The sequence below is a fragment of the Sorghum bicolor genome, chromosome 6 (genome assembly GCF_000003195.3).
Source record: "Sorghum bicolor cultivar BTx623 chromosome 6, Sorghum_bicolor_NCBIv3, whole genome shotgun sequence".
Lineage (NCBI taxonomy): Eukaryota > Viridiplantae > Streptophyta > Magnoliopsida > Poales > Poaceae > Sorghum > Sorghum bicolor.
In genome coordinates, this window is record NC_012875.2 from 8,208,150 (window position 1) to 8,234,151 (window position 26,002).

General features: G+C 44.4%; 1 pseudogene; it reads right to left on the reverse strand.

Moving 5' to 3' along the window:
• On the reverse strand, positions 4,500 to 7,956 carry LOC8069417 (annotated as a pseudogene).

Here is a 26,002-nt window from a genome sequence, read left to right on the forward strand (position 1 = left end):
GCGGTGCCCTTTACCCACGCACGTCGGTCGTCGTCGGTACTGGGTACCCCCGGACCGGACCGGACCGGACGGAAAGCGGCAGCTGGAAGCCACGCCCACGCCCACGCCCCGCCCCTCTCCCGTCCGTCGATCGCTAGCACTAGCAGTAGCACACGTCAATCAAGTCGACAAGACAAAAGGTTCGGGGGCCGATACCGACGCCGCGACGGTGCCGCTCTGGTCTGTGCGACGACGGCGGGACAAGCCGGCGGTCTACTCCGTGGGGGCGGTGTGGAGCTGGCGTGGACGGGACGACGGCGGTCCGGCGCGACAGCGGGGACAAGGCAGTCGAGTCGGACGCATCATCGTATGGTTGCCCCAGCAGCCACGCGCCACATGTACAAAAATATGGTGGAGCAGTAGTACATGTGCTGCTGCATGCTGCCGACTGTCATGTTCGGCAGGGAAAAGGGCCGTCTCGAAATCAAAAAGGGGAGAGCTGGATGGCGACGCTGTTCGTTCGTGCAGGAACAGCAGCTACAGGCGCGTGGGTGTACGGGAACCTTTGTTTTCTTTGGACGAGGGGGTCGTAGTACGTACTCTAGTATTTTGTCGCTGCCATGTTTTCCTTGTACGTACATCGGTACATGTGGACATGACAACACGGGCCCACTGTTGTGTGGTATACTATCGATCTCCTCTGTGATAGTAGGTAGGAGTACTACTACACGACAGCTCTGGCTACTAGGCCGTGTTTATTGCTTTGTTATATACCGGACGTTCGTGTTCAAGAAATGGAGCGTGCATGTCGCAATAACATACTTATACTCTTTCCTCCTACACAGTCACACAGCTAGCTAGCTGAGCTGCTGATATATTGGATCGATCGAGATGCTTTGAACCCGGAGCAGCATGCATGCATGCAACGGCTCCTGTTTGCCATGGGCCATGCAAAGGAAGCACGTTAGCCAGAAACAGTGGACTAGCGTGCTTGATCTACTGTGCGTGCCCCAACCTGACACGGCCGGGGAGGGAACAAAGCTTCTTCTTCGAAGCAGTTTATAGCCAAAAAGTGTGGCTTTCTGATCGATTCATTCAATTTGAACCACCCTCTCCTCTTTCTAGTAGTACATACTCTCTTTGGCTCTCTGAAAAGTTATATATAGTGTGGTTTCAGATGCTAATAATATGGCCTACATATAATATAACACTGGTCACCTGATATAATTTGCATGATGATATTTGTAACACATCATCCTCCGTCATCTACAAGTAATTTAGGACGACGTTGAAGGGATTTTTCATATACTTTAATATTTTATTCCAAAAGAATATATATATATATATATATATATATATAGAACATTCTAAATTGTAAGATATTTTATTTTCTATATAGTAGAAAATTACTTTCTAGAAAAGTCAACAAAAATTTATACTAATAGGAGCACTTTGCAACAATGGAGTACGCAAAACCAGTGCATTCTACGGAGTACTGTAGTAGTATTTTTGAACGGGGCCGAGGAATTACGGTTTTCTACGCACGGCTGACACCTGACAGAGTGATACTAGTGCGGTCAAATTTACAATTTAGACCGAGGAGGTGCCTGCTGCCGTGGCTGGCGTGTCCGTCCGTAGGCGGCAATTGAATTTGGCTCGCCGGGAGTAATTAAGGCTCCACTGACTGCGCTGTGAGCGCACTAGCTGCTGCAATCGCTGGACGCTTAGGCACGTGCATCCCGCTGATGCCTGCATAGAGCTGCAGCATGGAAAGGGAAGGGAGGTGGGTTGGGTTGGGTTGGGCGATCAGTGTGTTCAGAGCCTAAGCTTAGCAGGCATCAGCAGCGGTCTGCATGGCAGGCACCCAGACCAGCGGGGGAGGGGAGTGCAGCCAGCAGCAGGGCTCCACAGTCCACCCACCCACACACAAACCCATGTGTGTATCAGCTATGAACGGACCGTACGAAACAGGCTTTTCTCCCTAATGGTAATGGGGTGTGTGTGTCCCATTAGCCTGACGGTACACACACACACGCGCACAGCTACTACTACTCCTATCTACTCCTGCCGCAATCTGCATCTGCATGCCACTTTTCTTTTTTTTCTTCTTCTTTTCCTTACCAAAGGAAAAGGGGATGCTGGGGTTAATTGCACGACAGCGACAGGTGAGGAGAGGCAACCACAGCACAGGGCACAGGGTGCAGCTGGAGCTAGGGGACAAGGCCGCAAACAGTACCTTTCATTGGAAAGAGAAAGAAAAGAAAGTCTCTGATGAGATGAGAAGCTTGATTGCTGAGGAGGAGTACAGCAACACAAAAACGAGTCATGCTGCATTTGTAGTTGTAGGGCTATGCTACTATCCTCTAGTATGGCTATTGCCCAATGCCATCATGTAAAAATGCAAACGCAGCAGGCAACAAACACGACCCCATTGCATTTGTAGTACCAATTCATTCATTCGTTCGTTCTTTCAAGGGGCAACAAACAAGAGGATGCAAAAACGCTCGTCGTCATCATCAGCTTGTGAAAGCTTTTTTTTGAAGGAAAACACGCGCGCAGAGAGATCGAGAGAGAGCTGCTAGTACGTACACTTGCAGCTGGGTACGTTAGGCTGCCATGGCTTCCATTTCTGGGAGTTTGCCGAGAAGAGAAGTGCAATGGCTGAAATGTCCCGGTCCGGGGATGTTACTGTAGCTCTTACACTCGCGCGCGCAACAGTGCAGAACTCGCACCCACATGCAATGCAATGGCCCCTTCCTCCATCTGCAAGGCTACAAAACTTTTTAGCAGCGAAACATGTCAAGCGGCGGGTCGTGATAGTCCACGGATGTCCTGTTCAAAGGCAACGCAGACGCAGTAAATGTGTTGTTGTAGAGAAGGTAGGGTTTCAGCAGCGCGCAGCAGGCAGCAGCGCCGAGCACAAGCAGGCTGCCTGCCTGGCTGGCCATCATGCATCCAAGCCGGCAAGGAAGCTGGCTGGCTGGCTGGGTGAACCGCCTCCGTCCGTCCGTCCGCGTCATGGGCGATCGAGTAGGCGTGGAGTACTACGTGCTGTATAGAATAGAATAGGTAGAGTAGGCTGCGCGTCGGCATCTGCGTCTGCAGCAGCACCCGCCACTGTACGTGCGAGCTCCCCCTCCCCCCCCCAGGCGTAGGCGCCTGCAGCGCTAAAGGGCGTGTAGAGCCAAGGAATTTTCGCTAGACAAATGTACCTCGCCCAGCACTATTGCGACGTGAGCCTTGTCCAGATTGACAGGGATCCCCCGCCCCCAATGATGCGCTAGTAAATACCACCCCACCAACACCGCCGGCACAATTTGTAGTTGTAGCGACCAAAACAGACGACGAGTAGGAGTATCTTCCCCTCCGTCTCACCACAATTTCATTCGATATTGAGATTGACAACATGTGTGTTGGAATGTGCATGAACTTGATTTGCTCGGATGGGCTCCAAATGTGTCTACCATTGCTAAGGCTTCTTGTATTTTAGGTATGAGTTCTTGGAGACAGTCTAAGCACTATTTGGGTTCACCTTTTGGATTATGTGGATGTAGGTTAAAAAATTCGACAAAACACTTTGTCGTGAAACACAGCTTAGGATGCCATAGCCAAATAAAAAGTGATGACACTAAGGCTAGTCTTAATGGTGAGTTTTATAACGTTGTTTCCAAGATTACGGTTTCAAAAGCATTTAATTTCAAGACTCATAGAGAGTTGTTAATTATGCCAAAAGAGTTTATGAAACTTATTTCTTCTCTCTTATTAAATACATTATCATACCATCAAAAATACATACTTATGTGGCAACAAATAAAACTCGCTCGAACTCTTATTAAAACTAGCCTAAGGCCAATTTGGCCTAGAAGCCAATGCCTTGAAAATGTGTTTTTTTTCATGGCTTCATTGTTTCTTGACAAAATCTTTTATGTTCTTTGTTACATTACATGAGCCAAAGCTCCCGTATGCACCACCAAACGAGCCCAAGAAAGAATACTATCGTCATCTCTTCTTCTCGGTCAGATAGCAGTTTAGTTTATTTTTGCAGATTTACTACCGCAGTAAGTTGTGGTAACCTGGCTATGGTAATAGTAATTTACTAGCACTGCCGTCATAATTTGACAAAATTAGCCAGAGATTGACAGATGCTTTTTTTTCTTCTGCTTTTTCCTTTATGGAAGAATATACATATATGGCGAGAATTTTCTACTAGTGTTCGCTTCTGACCAAGAAGTGGTAAAAACATCAGGTATCAAGTGACAGTAGGCAAAGGCAAAGGTAAAGGCAAAGCGAACACTAAGATAGTATTTGCAAAAAATATACGAATTATTAAAGGTAACAAGGCATAAATTCCCAGAATTGTGTAGCGACAACAGAATACAGCACCTACCCTGTTTCATTTTGCGTTACACGCAAGAAACTCCCCCGATTTCCTGCCTATTCATCCATTGACTAATCAGCAAGAAGCCAAGGAGAACCACATACATATATACTATATATATATATATATGGCGAGAGAAAGAGGATGAGAGAGGGTCGTCACCGTTTATTGACTGACTGATTAAGCACACTTTGATAATGATGAAAAGCAATCTCTATCTCCATCATCTCCTACCTGGCTACTCCCCACCCCACCAAAACAAGAGGAGGGAGCAAGCAACAAGCACCGGCGCGAGACGAAACAAGATCAAATAAAAGAATCTAGACCTAGGATCATCAGATTCTACAGCATGCTAACAGCAGCAGCTGCCTGCAAGTGCAAGCTGCAAGCAGAAGCAGGGATCGGAGAATTAATCCACAAGGAAAGGGAAGGAAAGAACCGACAATTAAACACATTTTGTTACACCGATGAGGGAACCACAATGGCGGTGGTCGGATCAGTCAGCATGTCATCGTCTCCCTCCATGAGCAGCTCTGCGTCCCTGTCATCGTCGTTCCACAGGTCCTTCCGCTCCAGCTTCGAGTTGGCCACCACGAACACTAGCCGTTGCGCGCGGGAGATGCCCCGCGACGAGGAGGCCCAGGGCGCGGTCAGCCACCGCGTCATCGTGGGCGTGCACCTGAACCCCCTCGCGGTCGCGTGGAGGAAGATGAGCCGCACAGCCACCTTGCCCAGCGACTTGAGCTCGCTGAGGCACGTCTCCCATACCAGCCGGCTGCTCTGCTTGTTGGCGATCTTCATCTTCCCCGTCGCCGGGTCGGGCTGCCGGACCTGCACCGCCTGCGCGTACAGCGGGTCCAGGCCCTCCGACCGCCACTTCATCAGCTCCATCATCGCCAGGTGCGCCTCCTCCGGCGACACCAGCCTTGTGATCAGCCTGTCCACGTCCTTCTCCTGCTCCGGCGTCAGGTACTTGAACGGCGGGAGGTACCGCCCGCTCACGTCCTTGATGAGATACAGCGGGTCCAGGATGAATGCCGCCGACCACGCCGGGTGGTAGCTCCTCCTGAACCTCCTCTCCAGCACGCTCATGGCGATGCCTTCGTCCACGTTGAACTTGCGGCACCAGCCTCTGACCTTGCCGCGCAGGTCCTCCCAGAGCGGCAGGCATTGCCCGACGAGCGGCCGCTCGGTCTCCATCTCCTTCACCATGTCGGTGATCAGCTTCACCAGCGAGTGCGCCGCCTCCACCTCCGCCCAGAACGCCGCACTGTGCACCATGTCCACGATCTCCCGCGCGGTGGAGTCGTCAATGCAGAGCAGCTTGAAGGGCTCCTCCAGCACGGAGAGCTGGAGCGGCCGTGCAGAGGTCAGCACGTCATCGAGCATCCCGAATGCCGCGCTGGTTTCGGTGTCGCTCCCATTGGACGGCGGAGCGGCGACGCGGAGCAGCCCCGCAGCGTGGCCAAGCTCCTGGACCTGGTGCCGCTGCAGCAGCGCGCGCACGGCCGGAGTGGCGTTGAAGTAGGCGGCCATCTTGGCACAATTGGTGGCGGCGGAGTGGACCACAGGGAGCTCGCGCGCCAGGTCTTTCGCCAGGCGTGCCAGGCAATGGGCCTGGCACGAGAGGTTCACCATCCACGGGTGCTTGCTCTCGAGATCGCGCAGAGCCTTGGAGCCGAAGCGGTCGGCGACGATGCCGGCGCAATGGCGGAGGTCCGCGTTGGCTGCGACGGACGAGACGGCGTCCAGCAGCACCTCCTCGGCGTAGTCGGACGACGGCGGCGCCGGCATGGGCACGGCGCGGTGGAAGACGGACGTGCCGTTGGGGAGGTTGACGGCGAGCGTGACCACCTGGTCGCGCCACCCGTCCGCCGCGAGCTGGAAGAAGCGCGCGTCCCGGACGCGCGCGGCGGCGTCGGCGCGGGCCTCGGCGTAGCGCGCGTCGAGGCGCCCGCGGGTTAGGTCGGCGAGCGACAGCTCCGGGAGGCCGACCTGGCGCAGGAACGCCTTGAGCTTCGGGTGCTCCGCCGCAGCCAGGGAGACGCTCCCGGACGACTCGAGGAACCAGTCGGCGAGCAGCGCGAGGCCGCCTCGGCCTGGTGCCGCGGCAGCATCGACCCCGGTGACGCGACCGGCGACTTGAGCCGCTTGACGCTGTCCTCGAGGCGCGCCAGCGCACCCAGGTCGCCGCGGCCGCCAGAGAGGACCTGGCGCGGGGCGGGCAGCGCCGGCGGCGTGGGAGGCGTGGAGTAGATGGCCGGCTCGCCAACCACCACGTGCTGGTGCTGCGAGGAGGCCGCCGCTGCCGCCTCCACGGCTGCGTATGCCGCTGCCAGCGCGTGGCGCTTGCGGCCGCCGCCTCCGCCGCCGCCCGTGGAGTGGCGGCGCTGCGACGACGAAGGCGGGAAGGAGGAGATGGGCACGACGGAGGACGCCGCGGCGATAGCGAGCGGCGGCGCTGTGGAGACAGGCGGCGCCGAGGCTGCCAGCGGCGACGCGAAGTTGGGGCAGGCGCCGCGCTTGAGGTGCTCGGAGGCGGTGCGCGACGGGTTCGACGCGGAGAAGGTGGCGGCGCAGAGCGTGCAGCGCAGGCGCGCCATCTTCGGCGGCTGGCCGGAGGCGGGCGGCGGCACGAGCACGGGCTCCAGGTGCGCCCAGTACCAGGCGCCCTTGCCCTTGATGGCCTTGGCGCGCACCTGCACCAGCGCCTCGTAGCGCTTCCTGGCTGCGGCCTCCTCGGCGCCCATTGCCCCCGCCGCGGCCGCGGGCGCCTCCGCCGCCGGCGCGGACGCTGACGCCGACGCGCCCTCCTCGGCCGACATGGCGTCACGCGGCCGTCATGTCCGCGGTTACGTCGGTTGGGTTCGTTTGCCTGCTGCTGGACCTGCCTTTGTTTGCTTTCCTTTCCTCTCGCGGGGCGGGGTGGGGGAGCTTCAGCTGGGAACCCCAACAGCCAAAAGAAAAGAAAAGGAAAAAAAAACCCGAAAGGTGGGACGGGACGGTGCGTCGTCGCGCGCTCGCTCGCCCAGTCGACCTCGCTCGCCGCGGCACTCCGCTATTTTTGTGTTTTTTTTTTCTCGGCCCTCAATTGCGGCGATTCGCTCTTGTAGTCTTGTGCACTCGCTCGCTTGCTTGGCTTTGGCGGGTATAGAGAAGAGAAGCAGGGCAGGAGGAGGAGCCAGCCAGCAAATGTCTCCAAAACCCAGGCCGCCTCCTGTTTCTGTGGCTTCCCTCTCTCTCTACACCACACTGTTCATCTTGGTTTCTCGAGCTATACTTGTGACTTGTGAGTCTTGGGAGCTGAGACCTCGCGACTGGTGTAGAGAGAGAGAGAGAAAGACGAGAGGGCAGCCAGGAACAAACTCATCAGTCTAGAGGTCAAGCCTGGAATATAAAGAGAGAAGAAGCACAGGCAATCTCTCAGCTCAGTCACCCTCTCTCTCTCTACTTACCCGCACCACTCACTCAGAGAACTGTTTCTCCTTTCTCGCACAGACTCTTTCTCTACTAGTATAGTCTAAAAAGGTCTACCTCTACCAGTACTATAATAGTAACTGGTATTCTCGGTATTTTCCTGGTGGTCTTTGGTAGGAGTTGACTGCCTGCTACTCGTTCAGGACTGCAAAGAGGAATGCTGATATAATACCAGTGTGCTGCTTTATGGTACAAATGCACACTATTGTAATAGTAGTATATAAAAAAGGTTGAGAGAGAAAGAGATCAGCAGTAGTACGGGCGAGTTGTGCTGTTGCCGCTGCTGCGTAAGGAGGCCCCGCCCGACAATTATTGCGGTGGAACAGTTGGTGAGAGCCCACAGGGCAGGAGAGCTTCTTTTTTGACAGGGCGGCAGAGGATTATACACCCCCATCCACGAGTACTGTACTACTACTAACACGCAAGGAGAGAGAAACAAAAATACATATTTTAAACATAACAATGCATTAGTACAGTAGTACACTGCATTCGTTTTTTGCATATTTAATTATCGAGTGGTCGCACGGCGGTTCCTCTATAACCAAGGCCTTGTTTTAGTTCACCGCAAAATTAGTATTTTACCTAGAGTATTACTAGGTTGTCGATTTATTTTATACCACTAGGAAGGAATGGCTAAGAAGTATGATTAAGACCTAATGCCTACCACTTGCACACATGATGGAGAGTTAACCATATCCTCAATGACAAGAGTGTTAGTCATAAATAATATATGATAAATGATAAATATCCAAGTCATAAATAATAATATTTGCATCCTAGAACATTCCAATCTAAAGCACATAGTGTCTCATTAGGTAGAGCCAAGAGGAAAAGATTCCTAAGTTATTCTAACTATAAGTCTACGAATACTATGGTTAGTGCAATTACACTTAGCAATCATTGTTAAGACCACTATTATATATATATATAAGGAACATCACTCTAGGGAGATCTAGGATCGTAACAAAATAACCCCACGACAGCATTCTACTAGTCCTACATACGGGGAGTGGACTACATAGGACTCAACGAGATTATTGTCACACCCATGATCTATCACATGGCCTGGCATATAAAGGTGCTTTCATAGGTAAATATCATCTAGACACCATGTTTACAAAGCACCCACCACCCACCCAGTGTACATCTAGATGAGCGCTATACAAACATATACATAAAGATAATACTAATCCAACTATACTAATCATAAGACCAATATAGGCAAAGAACAATATAATTGAGAATATAATCAAGTAGAGCAAAGTCATAACTATAGTCTAAACAAAAGTATATATATAATGTAATACAAGAGAGAGATTACAAGGTATTAACAAGTAACGCTCCCGATAGATCCGAAATTCGGTAGAAGTGCCTCCTCTCTACTACTAACCCATGTAACTAGGCTCTAGATTTGGTGGAGCTCTAAGAAGACTTTCTAGCTCTAGTGACTTGAATCAAATGACTTGGTCCTTGGTGCTCTTCTCTAAGGGGGAGGGGCTTTGTTTATATAGGCCAGTGGAGTGAACTGTAGCCCTTGGATCAAACTGACTTGAATGGATGGAGGAGATCAATCTTTGGAGGCAGTGGAGGATCGTGGCAGAAGGACACTAGCAGGTGGGTCCTACCTAAGGCGGCCACCCTAGGGGCTAGGTTGACCGACCTGACCCTATTTCAGGTGGGCCTTGCCTTTGTCGACGTGTCTTCTCGTGTCTTTTAGATTATTCTCCATTTGGTTTTGCTAGGAAATATTCTTTTTAGCCTGATATTCTTCATATCTCCTCAATATTTCCTAATACACCCCTACAACACATAGATTCTATAAAACTATGGAATTCTATTAGATAACCCCCTATACTATGTTGATATTATGTTGTATTGATCCTTTTTATGATTGGTTGACGGGTTGCTTTATGGTAGTTAAGAACCATCAACAACTATCTCACCTTTGTTGATCATACTTATCGTGACTCACAAGATAAAATTTATGCGTAGTACAGTTATTCTCATTACTTAAGATATGATTTGAATTCTTGTGACATCGACCTCTTTCTCTAATCCTAGATTCTTCAATATGTTTCTTCTTTTCTTGTGGAAGCTTGCCAGAAGGCTGAAAACCAGTGATTCATTACCCTGCATAAGATATAAAAGTAGATACAACAAGGGTAATCCTACTTAAGCATGGGTTAATAGTCATCTCAATCACATCCATGAGTACAAGTTTATCAATATTCCTTTTGATTGCCTAGCTACCTTCCCCAACAATGGCACCAAAAAATACTTGTTAGTATTAATTAACTTATCACTTGTCTTAGTAGTCACCTATTAATTACCTACACCTCTAGCACTACACTAGGTTATCATCCATAGTGATGGAGCCAAAAATATTTGTTGGTACTATCTAGCATTACTATATAGAATAATACTAAGTAGATCTCTATCATTTTATATGACTAGAAAGAATATAAAAATATATGCATGAAAGGGATCCACAAGTGCATAGATAATTATACAATTGTAGCATTTTACCTATAGTATTACCAGGTTGTTGATTTATATTTGCCACTAGGAAGGTCTGGCACGATATATATTGTTAACTTATATGATTAATGTAAAAGTATACCATAACCACAATCCTACTCACAAACAAGGGTAAGTCATAAGATAGAATATGTATATGATAAGCATTAATCAAGCATTTAGTAAATAAATGATTCTCTCATAGCACTGTAACTTTGGCAATAGTATTAGTCCCAATATTAGAGGAATAGTTCCTAAGTCATTCTATAACTACACGTCAAAGCTTACCTCAACTAATGCAATTATATCTAGTAATCATTGTTAATGTTACTACTATATCCACACATAATAGGCATCAACTAGGGAAGATTGAAAACAAAGTTCTCCCTTCATTCGCAACACGGGCCCTGCTAGCTAAACACCAAGAGGTTACTAGTTTCTATGGCCTATATACGGGGAGTGAAGTATATAGGACTCAACAGGTCTGTCACACCCGTGATCTACCACATGACCTAACATATAGAGTGCATCCGCAGGTAAATAATATCTAAGCACCATGCTTACATAATGTATACCACCCACCCATAGATATTGAATAAATAGATAGGCGCCCACAATAGACCAATTATACTAGATATATAATCAAAGTAGACAATGAACATTGCAACCAGGAACATAAATAAGACGAGAAATAATGTTGACATAAACATTATGAGTGGGAGGTTAAAAGAATTATACTAAAAACCATGCTCAGGATAATATCGGGAATCCAAGCTTGATCAACTTGACTCCTTCTAGACCTAATCTAACTAGTTAGAGCTCTAGAACTAGATGAACTATGAGGAATTAGGGTTCTAGCTCTAGATAGCTTAATCTCCAAATGACTTATGCCTTAGGGAGGGACGCTAGGGTCTCCTTATATAGACCAGGGGGATCAACGTGAGCCCTTGGATCAAATCGACTTTGAAATACGATGGAGATGCATCCTAGGAGGTGATGGAAGAAGGTTCCAGCTTAGAGCTAGAGCCCTCTAGGGGGTGCTGGTCGACATGGGGGTGGGACTGGTCGGTCCCACCTAGAGGCCTTTTGGGCCCCGCTTTGGTCTGGTGTCTTCTCAAGTCTTCTAGATTCTTCCCACGTATATTTCATGGAATAATTCATTTGTTTCATTTGATGAATAGGTCCTCCTGGGTAGTTTTTTAATAATCCTATGGAAAATAGAGATTCATCAAAACTCGTGAAATTTGTCAGTTCAAACCCTAGACTTCTGTGAATTCTTTCCTTTTATACTACTTCTCATATTTATTCAATTATAAATTATTGACATTATCCACCGTCAACAGTAGCACAACCTTGGATCTAGGGGGTACACCGCCTATCCTTCGCCTACCATTTTAGGTGAAGCGGTGCCCCTCCACCTAGTAGCACATAAGCATGCATAAGCGAGCGCGTAGGAGCACCTTTCTGAACTATAGAGAACTAACCAAAACCAAAGTTATAGATCTCAAAGAGTTATACAACTTTGTAGTTGATAATCTTTTTATTTGAGATCACTTATCTATGGGATATTCATTTTGATTTCTCACATATTTTGATATTTAAGTTTTCAAATGACATCAGATGGAGAAATGACAATAACTTAAGTTATAGTACTCGATCATAACATTAACCTTCCAATTCCATCTTTTTCATTGGAATTCATTTCGAGTTCCCAAATATTAATATCAAAATCTCATAAAGTGAATAGGGGAGAATGTTTATGCCCTTTTGTTTTAAGTAACTTTGGGTGGAGCGTTTATAGGAGATACATGTAAGGCATGAGGTCCTCTTGCGCTTGCATTTCACGTGAACTGTGACTAGCTGATAGGGGTCGTCTCCTCGAATTAAGCTTTTTTTTGGTCTGATTTATAATTCTAGAAAATAATTTGTAGAGATGACTAGACTTTTTTTTTCTTTTTTTATGCTTGATTTATGATTTCTAGAAAACAATTTATTTGCATTTTGAGCTCCCTCTAGAAATGTTTGTAGAGCCGACTCCTGTTTTCAGCTGCTCCTATAAATTGATTATAGAAGGGGCTCTAAACAGCTGTCACTATAAATCGTTAATTTGTAGAGCCCAACATCATCTTTATACAGACTTTTTAGTCGCCTACAAATGTTTTATATAATAGTGAGAATACCATAGTTGTATTCTAAAATAAATTTAGAAATATGGGAAGGTCCGTGTGGAATTGAGGAGGATTAATAATGAATTAATTCCAAAAATCAAGAAGAAGCATGTATGTCCTTGCTGGCGCGATCTCAGGCGATGATAAAATCCATAAAGCCCATGTTAGAAAAGCCTATGTTGAGTACGGTCCGTCTCAGAATGTAACGGCCCTTGTGCTAAGATACTTTTTCACAATATCAATTGCATTTGCATAGGCCGATAGGAGATTGAAAGAAAAATATTATATATACACGAAGGACATTAGATGGATTGCTGGAAATTAAAATTATTTTTTAATGTCTCTGTGTACTGCAACACCAATTAATCGCAACCCATTCCAATTAATGTTTCTTCGACCAGCATCGGTCTACACTCTATAATCCTGGTAACGGCTCATGAGTAAGGATGGCAACGGGGCGGGTTCGGATCGGGTGAAGTCTATGTGCTCTCTGAACCCAAAACCTAAAATCGAAACCCGAAACCGAACCGAACACCGATTCGGGTGATAACTCCTCCCAAAACCAAACCCGCGGATACACGAAACCCGAATGAATACCCGAAACCCGCTTTCTATGTCAATATAATAATAACAATAAGGACTTTCTATAAATATATACATGATATATATACACATATTTACATGTATAAACAAGAGACAATAAAACATAAATATTTTCATGAGTTAGCTTAAAATAAATTTCATAATCTAAGTAAAAAGTTATTATTATCATATTATAAAATATGAAAATTAATTCTAATGACTTATTTCGGATATCCATTGGATATCCACGGGTGGAAAACCAAACCCGAAACCGAATCCGATAGGTTTCGGGGCCCCGAACCCGAAAACCGTGGGTGAAAAATCATCCCCAAAACCGAACCCGTGAGAACCGAAACCTGCGGATATCCGACCCGAAACCGACCCGCTGCCATCCTTATTCATGAGTCAGGACACTCTATTACAGAGTCTAAGATAATTAATTACATATTATTTATGATATTTTGCTGATGTAGCGGTATATTTATTGAAGAAAGAGGTAGAAAAAATAAGACTTCAAGTCTTATTTAGACTCTAAGACCAGTTTCAATGGGATTTCATGAGAGGTTTCATGCATATTAAATAAGATACCACATCAGCAGATGAGATAATTTTACATAAAACGAGGAGGAGAAAGAAGAGAAACGTTTCATCCCCACGACACGAGTGAGCAGTGTTTCCAACGTCACGGAAACAGAACGAAACCTGCATTGAGATGGGGTGATTCGTTTTATGGGTGAGTCCGCCGTCGCGGGTGAGTCCGACACCTCGTGTGGGCGCCGTTGTGGGCGAATCCGCCAGGTCGCGGTCGTGGGCGAGTTTGCCATGCCGCCGTCCGCCGTCGCAGGCGAGTTTGCCAGGCCACCGTCGCGAGCGAGTGCACCGCTGCTGCGAGCGACTCCGCGCCGCGAGGGCCGTGACAACAGGCTACGCGAGCTCCGCGAGCGTCGCGACTCCAGCCACGCGAGCGCCAGCTTTGCGAGAGCCACGAGCGTCGCGACCCTGGCCGCACGAGCGTTGCGACTTCGCCTGCGCGAGCGCCGTGACTCCGCCCGGCCACGCGAGCGCCGCTGCGCCAAAGCTCCGTGCTGGCGCTCGTTCTGCTGCGTTCGGTGGGGGAAAGAGGGATGGTGGGACCCACAAAACGTAAAATAACAAGTAAACAGTGTAATGAAACAGTGCATTGAGAGCGATACCTATTTCATATAGAGTTTCATGTTTTTGGAAACTCAGAGACGAAACATTGCATTAAAATTCGCCTAAGGGCACTCACGATACAAACTCTATTATAGCGTGTAAAGTTATTTATTACTTCGAACAATGTGGATTTAGTCTAAATAAGACTTAGAGTTTTATTTTGGCCTTGTTTACTTCCGCCTTGTTTAGTTCCGAAAAGTGAAAAGTTTTCGGTACTGTAGCACTTTCGTTTGTTTGTGATAAATATTATCTAATCATGGACTAACTAGGATCAAAAGATTCGTCTCGTGATTTACAGTTAAACTGTATAATTAGTTTTTGTTTTCGTCTATATATAATGTTTCATGCATGTGCCACAAGATTCGATGTGACGGAGAATCTTGAAAACTTTTTGGTTTTCAGGGTGAACTAAACAAGGCCTTCCTCCCAAAAACCCAAAACTTTTCAAGATTCCCCATCACATCGAATCTTTAGACGTATGCATGTAGTATTAAATATAGATGAAAATAAAGACTAATTACACAGTTTGGTCGAAATTGACAAGACGAATCCTTTGAGCCTAGTTAGTCCATGGTTGGACAATAATTATCACAAACAAACGAAAAAGCTACTGTATAACGAAATGTTTTGGTTGAGGAACTAAACACGGCCTTTTTCTACTTCTTTCTTTAATAAATATGCTGTCACATCAGTAAAATACCATAAATAATATGTAATTAATTGTCTTAGACTCTGTGATAAAGTCTTGCATTGTGAATACTCTAAATTCATATTGTTTGAGGTAATAAATAATTTTAGATTTTATAATAAAGTTTACATTGTGAGTGACCTCATGACACTTTGCGCGAGCTGGTTTCAAGATACCGTGCATCTGTCCACTAATTAATTAATTAGTTAAAATAGAAAAACAATATTATACTATAGAAGTAGAGCTGTAGAGCGCAATCTCTCCGACTAGGCTCCACACCGCAAAGCGTACGACTCCTGTTCTTGTCATTGATTTTTTAAGGACATTTTTTTCTTGTATTTGGACGATGCGTGCGTGATCTGAGCCAGTTTAGGAAGTACTTATACTTTGTCTGGCACAACTCAACTTCACTAGTAAATCTATTTTTTTATAAAATAATTTTAGGAGCAACTTCTTAGATGAAGTTAAGCTACTTTGGAAAAAATGTTTGGTAAAATAGCTTCACCAACTACTTTTTATATAGATGGAAGAAATAAATAAGGAAGGGAGCTGCAATAAGCTACTTTTTTCACCTTCATCCCACTTATATTTTTGTGAGAGGAGAAGAAAAACAGCTTCACCCATAAAACTATTTTGAAAACAAGTGTTTAACAAAAAAATAGCTCACAACAGCTCATGAAGCAGTTGCGAGCTGTACCAAACAGGGCTTTAATCTTACTACTTTAGATTACGTGAACCTAATTTTCGTGAGAAGTGATTCTCTCACTTAAATTGATTCTATATACACTAGTACAGAAAAGCTCAATGGTGGCAGTTGTGTCTAATTTGTACATGTGGTTTCGGTTATAGCACGTCAATGAAAAAAAACAACCAGCCTGACTAGAAAACCGTCTATGTAAACCACTTTCTACAGGCGATTCAATTAAGGAAACCGCCAGTGGAAAGGCACCATCTTTCCATTGGCGGTTCTGTTAAGTGAATCGCTTATAGAAAGTGGTTTATGTTGGCGGTTCACTTAATAAAACGCCAGTGGGAACACACAATTTTCATCGGCGGTTCAATTTAGTGAACCGCCCATGTAAATATTTTTATACAGGTGGTTCTTTGAGCCAGCCATCAGTTTAGTCTCTGGTACAAATACCCCTTCTTTCTCCCCAAGCAGAACTGTCTCTCGGGGCCACCTTCTATAGGAGGCCATTTTGGAGGTCTAGTTTTTACAAAATACAAGGGGAGAGGTTTTCATCTTCATTTCTTAGAAGGAGGTTGCTAAGAAATGTTAGTTTATGTCTCTCTTACCTCTTTTTGTTCATTCTAGCTCAATTTGAGCCACTTTTTGATCTAGAATTTCACCATATGTTAGGGAGAAAGAGTAGCTAGGTTAATATCTTTATTTGCTCGAAATGAGGTTGCTTAAGATGGTTAGATGATGTCTCTCCTCTCTCCCTTTTCATTTTTGCTTTTCACTTTAGTTTATCCAAGATTAATGTAGGTATTTCCATGAATTATGTGTTGTTGTGTATTTAGGTGGAAAGAGAAATATATGTTATCTTTGTTAGATTTTCAAGTTATGTAGTTTTTGTCTACATTTTTCAATTTGTAAGTTTTTTAAATTATGTAGTTTGTGTTTTTATTTCTCAATTTAATTTAATTATCCACTATTTAATTATCCACTATGTATTTATGAAAGAGATTTTGTGTTTATTAAATGGAAAATATGAAAGAGATTTCTTTATTTACCACTATGTTGTTGACTAAGGATATTTAGTATGTTTAATATCATTCTTATATCTTTTAGCGAACCTTGATTTGAGGTCTTCAAATTGGAAAATATACAAGTGAGAGATTTTCATCTTGATTTCTTCAAAAGAGGTTGGTGATCAAAAGATTAGATAACAAATATCTCTAGATGATCATTCTTGTTTTGCATTGATTATAATTAATTCATTATATTTTTTAGGTAATGATGGAGAGGTTATTCTGGATGTATAATTTATCAAGACTAGATCCATCATATATACCTGAGGTCCATAGGTTTATTGATGCTGTTAAGAGCCATGCTTGGAGAACATAGATGAAGCACATATATTGTCCATGCATAGACTGCAAAAATGTTGTTCTATTTGATGACACTGAACTAATCACTTCTCATCTGGTCTGCCAAAGATTTATAAATGATCACTTGATTTGGACAAAGCATGGTGAGAATAGCTCTGCGCTTTATACAACTAGAAATTCTGAGAACATCGTTGCTAATGGATTTCTATTTGTACACGAGACACAACTATCTCTTCCCTAGAGCGAACATGTTGTGCCAAATGTTACGTCTATGGAAGATGCAGAATTCTTAGAGGCAATGTTATCTCATCATACGGATCCATCAATGTTGTTAATGAAAGGTATGTAGGCCCTGATGAAGGCTGCAGAAGTGCCTTTATATGATGAGTCTAAGGGTTATGTGCTAGGGTCTGTGCTAAAGTTGTTGGTATTAAAAACTAGATATGGTATGTTTGATGTTGGCTTTGATGCTTCTTGAGTATTATCGCTGACAAGCTAACAAAGGAGAACAAAGTGCCTGCTAACACATACTATGCAAAGAAGCTAATTGTTGACGGTAGATAAGTACTCTTTTTAACCATCAACATAACATGAGAAAGGACTTAAATCAGAATATTATTTAGCTATAGGGGTTATCACTAATAGAATTCCACAAGTTTTGGTGATCATCTATTTCTGCAAGGGGTTATCAGAATAATAACAAAATGAGGTCCACATGTTAGATTTACAAATAGAGAAGACCCGAACGTCAATTCCAGAATGTAACACCTGATTTTAAGAACAAAATCAGATATGCACCATATGTGAGTTTTAGAAGACAAACCTCACATATAGCTATAAAAAATGGGTAATATCAAAGGACAACACATAAATTATATAACATACATAATAAATCAGAAACAACCTTAGGCAGCAAACCATGGAACATAACTCCAAACTTCGGGTATTAACTTCATTCTACAGGATCCAACTAACTGGTTGATGACAAGCCCAATACTTCTCATGAGGTGTGGGGGAGATAGCAAGAGTGAGTCTAAGACGAACTCCGCAAGTATAGCAACTAGATAGTATAGATCCCACGGTCTCATGATCAATGTGACATAAATAATATAGAGCATTAAATAATAAACATGAGCATATTTACACAACAAGAATCATCACCCTTAATGTAAGAATCCCCAAGGCTGCTCGTGACCGTGAGAACGGCTAGTATACCAGTTTATTAAACACTCTGCAGAGGTCGTACATCTTTACCCATGAGTCATGATTTACCCTTTCGCCGGAGGTAGCTAACTTCTTAACCCCCTTCCAAGGGAGGCCGGCAGGGATCACTATGAAGTCTGTCAAAGGTTCATCTAACAAGTTTAGGGCCGTTTGGTTTCAGTAGTCAGTCCATGTGATTCTACCTCATAGGGAATCCACGGTCTGCTATGGCCCATTTGCGCCACGCTGGTAACCTCTAACAAGCTAGAAAAGTTACTCATACTTGACTAAAGCCAGAGCCATCATAGCCCTCATGGTTGCACTTTTATCCCGGTTATCACTTACGAATAAATCCTCAAGTTGCTAAAAAGTCATTATTATCATTTATTGCTTTATATTAATCTAGGCACAAGATCATGGTCATAGAACTAAAACCCAAATGCTATACTTGCCTTGATCCAATTGCTCCTGCTGGTCCTGTTGGTCTTACTTGTTTCCAAGGCTCTGATCTTGATCACCGAAATAATGCCCACCATCTAATCTCGATCATCGATTATCAACAAACAAACAATCGGAGACAGACATACACGAAGCAAACAAGATTACAATTAGAATAGTACACCAACAATAAATAAATTTAAATAAAAGTTTTCCAAAATCATCTACACACTGCTACGATCACGTCAACGCAAAGTTCACACAAAGAGGAGTTACGACGCGAAATCTACGCATTAAACGTGACTGTAAAGGCTATCTACGGACTTGTAATTATCTAGGAAACCTAACAGTGATGAACCTAAACAACGATGGTACCAACGCGAAGCTTATGAAATTATGAAACTAACGCAATTTGAACGGACCGATTCGGAGTTCAAACGATGATTTTATAGCAAAAATAATGCAGTGGCAATTCTGTAAATAGTGCTGAGTATAATCATTTTTAAAACAAATAAAGAAATCCAGGGAAATTCCAGCCACGGACTGCGCGTGGGATAAAGAAATTCTTGGGGGGCTCTTTAACAAAACTACCCTCGAAGGGGTACGGGCCATTGTAGGCCGTCTGATCGCAGATGAAGGCACAGGATTAAAAGAAAAGAAAGAAAAAGAAAAAAAATTAGAGAGAGAGGGAGGGGGTGGCGCACCGACCAGAAAGGAACGAGATCACGACGGCCACCATGGCCGGCCGGCCGAAGCTTGCCGGAGCATGTGGATGGGGAGCTACGGTGCATGGTTTTCGATTCTGTTTGAACAGGGAGAAAGAGGAGACCGTCGCGAGTCCGCCCATGCCCTCAGAGTGGCCGGGGGTGAGCCTGCGTGGCACGCGCCATAGCCAGTGGCCTCGAAGCTCGACGGCGAGCATGACTAGGGCACGATGGTGCTCGGTTTTCCAAGGCAAGCGCACCAAGAGAGAGAGGAAGCGAAGGCAAGCGCGATTTGGCCCTAAACGCGGCCGGGGAAAGCCCCACGCGGCACACGCCATGGCCGACGGCTATGGAGCTCGCTGGAGCTCCGCGGTCGCCACGGAGGAGTGCCCCGTTTCGTGAGTAAAATATATGGGAAGGAAGCAGGAGAGGAGGGGAGCTCACCAGAGTGAAGAACGGAGGTGGAGGTGGCTTGAATCGCCGGGACGGCGTGCGGCGGTCGCGGTGTTGCTTCGGCGACAGTTTTCGCGGCGGCTGCTGCACGCAGAGAGCGGAGGCGAATAGAGAGTGGAATGGGGTGGGGGAGAGCGCCTCGTGCTTGCACAACTCAAAAGGGGCGAGTGACGGGGGAGATCGTGGGAGCGGGGGGGCTTCGGTGGTTGCTGCGTGCACTGGAGTGGAGGAACGGTTGGGGGAGAGGGATGACAAGCGGGCCCTGCCTGGCAGTGAGAGAGAGAGGAAGGGGGATAGAGGGTGCTGGCGTTGGGCTAGCTTGGGCCAAGCAGGACGAAAGCGAGGGGGTAGGGCAAGAAAGGTGGATTTTCCCTTTTTATTTCCAAACTCATTTTCAAGAACATTTACAAATTGAATTTTGAACAAAATTTTCTTTTGTAGAAATTCACACATCACAAAAATAAGTGCTACAGCATGAATGCATCAATGTGTTTCTAATTTATATTACATTTTATTTTTCAAAAATTTATTTATTTTCCCTATATTTTGATGCTCACAAAAATTAACTATAAAATTAAATTCAACTATTTAAAAACAAGCAAATTTTAGGGTGTTACACAGAACAATCTAGAAGACTCGAGGAGGTAACCCTACAAAGTGGGGCCAAGTTGGCAGCCACACGGGGGCGCCCGTCCGACCTAGCTTGGGCAGCCGCCTGGGGGTACTGGCCAATCATAGCCAATCTCGCGGATCTTGCCTCCACCGCCTTTGAGGAGTAATCTTAAGCGCACGTTTAAGTCAGTTGGATCCAAGGGCTGTGGTGCTTCCTAGGAGGCTATAAATACATGCCTGACCCCTCCTCAGAGGCATCTCCTTCATCTTCTTCATTAGCTGTCTCTAGAGCAAAAACTAGGGTTTCATCAAATAGAGAAGTAGAGGTCCCTCTAGTTTTAGTTCTAGTTCATCTAGTTCTAGTTGTATCTAGATTAGAGGGAGAGAGAAGATGAGAGAGCCAAGGAGGAGCCGGATCTGTCGGATATTCCTCAACATTGTATATTTGTAGCAACCAGTTCTTCTTTGGTTAATCTCCAGGTACTTCAATTCTTTAATTCCTAAGTTCTTATTTAATTTTCATATTTACCTTTAAGTTATTTATTGGATTCCATCTTGCATAAAGTGCTCTAGTTCTTGCAGCACTAGAGTAGTAATTAATAGGTTAAGCGTGTTGCTTAGTCTTGCAATTACCTAGAATTGCACCCAATCCAGCGTATTGATGTGGTCGCCCCAGGATCGTGACAGTCCTGATAGTCGACGTATTCTACCATGTTTGGATTGGTGTTGTACGATCGTAGTCAGCGCTTCCTAACCTGTAATATCCGATTTTAAGGACAAAACCAGATATAAACCATATGAGAGTCTTAGAAGTCAAATTTTACTTATAGCTACAAATAAGGTATAATATCAAGAGACAATGCATAAATTATATAACGTACATAGTAAACTAGAGATAACCTTAGATAGCAAACAAAGGAAGATAAACTCCAAACTTTGGGTATTAACTTCACTCTACAGGATCCAACTGACTGGTTGATCACAAAGCCAAAACCTTTCCTGAAGGGCGTGGTGGAAATAGCAAGAGTGAGTCCATGTCGAACTCCACAAGTATAACAACTAGATTGTATAGATCCCACAATCTCATTACCAATGTGACATAAATAATGTAGAGCATTAAACAATAAATATGAGCATATTAACACAACAGGAATCATCTCCAAGGCCGCTCGTGACCGTGAGTACGGCTAGTATACCAGTTTTAAACACTCTGCAGAGGTTGTACATCTTTACCCATGATTCATGATTTACTTTCACCCAAGGTAGCTAATCTCTTAACCCCCTTCCTAGCGAGGTCAGTAGGGATCACTATGAAGTTTTTCAAAGGTTCTTGTAACAAGTTAGGACCGCTTAGTTTCATTAGTCAGACCGTGTGATTCTACCACATAGAGATCCACGGTCTGCTATCCCCCAATTGCGCCACACGGGTAAGTGGGTAACCGCTAACAACCTAGAAGAGTTACTCATACTTAACTAAAGCCAGAGCCATTATAGCCCTTATGGTTGCACTGTTATCCCGGTTATCACTTACAGATAAATCATCAAGTGGCTAAAAATTCATTTTAATCGTTCGTTGCTTAAACATTAATCAAGTCATAAGATCATGGTGACAGAATTAAGACCCAAATGCTATACTTGCCTTGATCCAATTGCTCCTGCTGATCTTGCTAGTTCGGCTGGTCTTACTTGTTGCCAAGGCTCTAATCTTGATCACCGAAATACTGCTCACCGTCTATTCTCGATCATCGAACATCAACACACAAACATTCGGAGACAACATACACGAAGCAAACAAGGCTACAATTAGAATAGTACACCAACCGTAGAAAAATAGTATGATAAATTTATAAAATGATTCTATGCATCGCTACGATCTCACGGACGTAAAGATCACAAAAATCGGAGCTAAAACGGAGAAGATATGAAATTTCCAAGATTTTCTATAGAAAAGTAATTAATTAAATAGGGTCATGAAATTTAAAAAGTTTCAAACTGGTAAAATAGTGAGACTAACATGTAAAGCTCGTGATTGCGAATCTAACCAATCTGAACGAGTCAAATCGGAATTAAAATGGGTATTTTATGAGCAAAACAATTTTAGTGGCAATTCTATAAATACAAGAAAACGTATTTAGATTTAAATCGAACAAGAATACGCTTTCGGAATAAAGAAAACGTAAAGCTAGGAATACGTAAAGGACGGCGGGTTCTATTATGAAGAAGTTTAGGGGCTCTTTAGCAAAATACCCCCCTGAAGGGGTATCTGTTGTTGTCGGCCGTCGATCTCCGATCGGACGGCGGGAAAGGCTCCTAGGCAAGGGCCGTGGCCGATGGCCGGCTGAACGCGAGCGCCGGCGCGATGGCACCATGGCCGCCGCCATAAAGCTCACCGGTGACAGCTGATCTCGCGATTCTGAGCGCTAGGGAACAAAGGGAAAACACCAGACGGAGGAGGAGTGCACCGCGATCTAACCTATGCCCTTGGGTCGGCCCGAGAGAGAGCAGAGAGGGCTTGCGGCTACGGCGGTAGGGTCCGGCATCTCGGTGAGATTCAAGCTCACAGCTGAGGTGGCAAGGGTATGAATTCAGCGACTTAGATGTGAAAAGGGGTCTGCTGGGCGGCTCAGGGGCTTTATAGGGTGTCCTATGCGTGATATTCAGCAACAAATCCCATTCGGATTGGGATTGGCACGCTCGGTTGCCTTCGGACGGTGTCCTGCTCGGTTATGCCTTGAAGAAGGAGGAAGTGGAAGCGCTGACACGCGGGCTCGGTGGGTCAGGGAAGAGGGAGGGAGAGACAAGGTGCTGCTGCGTGGCCCGATGCGCCAATGAGACAAGGGATGGGAGGAGTGGTGCAATGTGGCTGGGCCAGCTCCTAGGTCGCGCGAGGGGGGAAAAAAGTTGGACCTCAGCCGTTGGCCACCAGGCCGAGAGAGGAGAGTGGGCCACGGGTAAAGAAAGGGGGAGGGGTTTTGGGGTCTTCGGCCAACATAGAGAGGGAGAGGTTTTGCTTCTTTTCTTTTTTTATATTCTTTTCTATCAAGCAATTTTCAAATCCAATTTGAAAAGCAATTTAAATTCAGTTTTAGGCTTTGGTCAAAAACCACTCATCTCAAGAATAAAATGCACTAGCATGATTTACACACAATTGTTGCTAAGCCTTATGATAAATTTTATTTTAAAGAAAAGTATTATTTTTACTATATTTTCATGAGCACAAAAATGTAGAATTAAATCAATTTGGCTCTATTTCCATGGAAATAAATTTTAGGGTGTTACAAATCTACCCCCCTTAAAATGAATCTCGTCCTCGAGATTTGGAAGAGACATAGATCCTCTGAGAGAAAAGATGAAAAAGATCTTGATATCCCTGTCAACTTTACAACTTTCATACCAAAAGTAAACACTCATGTCTCATAGTCATATTTTGTGAATGAATTTTCCATAGAATATCTATTATTCATAATTGATCAAAGTCCATCTTGACTACCAACTTTTTGACTTATATAACTCAAAAACAAGATAACTTAGCAGGGATTTGCCTCCTTAGGTAGGAGTGGACCACCGTGATACTCAATTCATTCTTTTCCCTGATGGTGCGGTTAAAAGAATTTTCCACTGGGTACCATAGATCACTCCTTTGTGTGCACACAACCATCCTTTACCAAGGACCTAGGGAATGTCGAGTGACTCTAGTACAATGAGGTTTACAGTGAAGTTTTCTTTGCTTATGACAAGATTGATATTTGAGCAAACCTGATCTGCTTGTATTTCTCCTACTAGGGTATGAACTAACAAAGTCTTCCTCGTTGGACACTTCACCCGCTCGATCGTCTTTACCAAGTCGACAGAAATGAAAGAATGCGAAGCACTTGGGTCAAACAGATCAAAAACTTGCAGAGTCCACTTGAATATAGCCACCCACCACTTTGGTACCTCCCTGAATGTTATGCCTATCCACGTTGCTCAGTCTTCCATTGATATAATTTCGTTGCACCTTACTTCCATGGGCAGGCTTCTTACGACTTTTCCTTTTTCGCTTCCGTCGTTGTGGATTCTGATTTGATTCAATGTCAACTTGCTCTTCAATATTATTATTTTGATAGTACTCAGCTTTATCATACTCATAACATCCTTCAAAGGCAAGATGATCATGCTCTTCCCACATATCCATGAGAGGCGTTATATTGGGCTCCTGATCCATGGGATACTACACTCCTTCAATATAAATTAAAAATGCATCATCCCGTGATATCAAGGTACTACCCCCCTTAAGATGAGGTTGATTGGGGAACACTAGAGACTAGGTCTCCTATCCTTTTTGGATGCTACACATCTTATAGTCTTTTAATATTGCTTGTATCGGGTCTCTTAATCCAAGGTTAGTTTCATCACTGAGTTCCAACTATTAGTACCTTTATCACAGTTAAGTTGCTTCACTCTCATATTGTATATATAACTTTGTAGACTTTAGTGTCATCTGATCCTCATAAGCACCACTTCCCAGCTATGAGTATCAGGAATGACATATACCTCCATTCATATTATCACACTCCAAATGGAACAATATCTTGAATCAAAACCCAAATTTACCAAGCACTTGATGTACTTATAGATGATCTAACTTTTACCAATCCTTCTCCTTGTAACTCCTTTAACTAGGCTAACCCCCTTAAGAAAAGGTAAACTAGGGAATGTCAAAGGGTAGCTTGCAACCTTTTTCCAGACAATTTAACTACCATTAACACTGCCTGACATCCCAAAGAACTTTTGTGCAAGGGAAGAAACAATATCCTGAATTTCCTCACAATATGAACAACACCAGCATAGTAAAACAGGTATAACTCTTATTCTGTTAATTGAATAGAGTTATAGCTTATACCATTAGAAAACTTATGAAATTCCCTACAACTTTGATATAGAAGACTTCTTTAGGTTCTGTTTTTAAGCTTATGTAAAACTGCCAAACATAATATCCATCCTGACAATGTCTCAGCACGAATGCTGTAATTGTACCAGTCATATGTCGAGCTACAGAACTCATATGATGACAATCCTTATATTGTTGAAAATCTTACAAAATCCTCTACAACTTTCATATACAACATTTTCCCTTTTTTGAATTTAATTTGGCTGAAAATAGAAAATACCAGACCTGTCCAGATTTTGAAACAGAACAGTAATATCCAATTGTAAATATCATATCTCGGGTTCTACTTATCCAATAAGTTTCAGATTATACTGTTGGAAAGCATGGAAAATTGTATACAACTTTGCTATAGAACACTTTTCTAAATTCTATGGTTACATTTGTCTAAAGTAGTAAACAACCGAAACTGGTCCAGATTCTTGACAGCACAACTGTATCATCTTGTGATTTTCATAACTCCAATACCAAAATAGATATGGGGGCGATTCTTAAGGTCAGATAAAGATATTGAGGTCTACTATCATCCATAATTTTCTCACGGTTTTTGGTTATACACGATCAGAGTTATAAACTGATAAGGATAGAATTCTCCAGAAAGGCAGGATAAGATAACGAGAGAAAAAA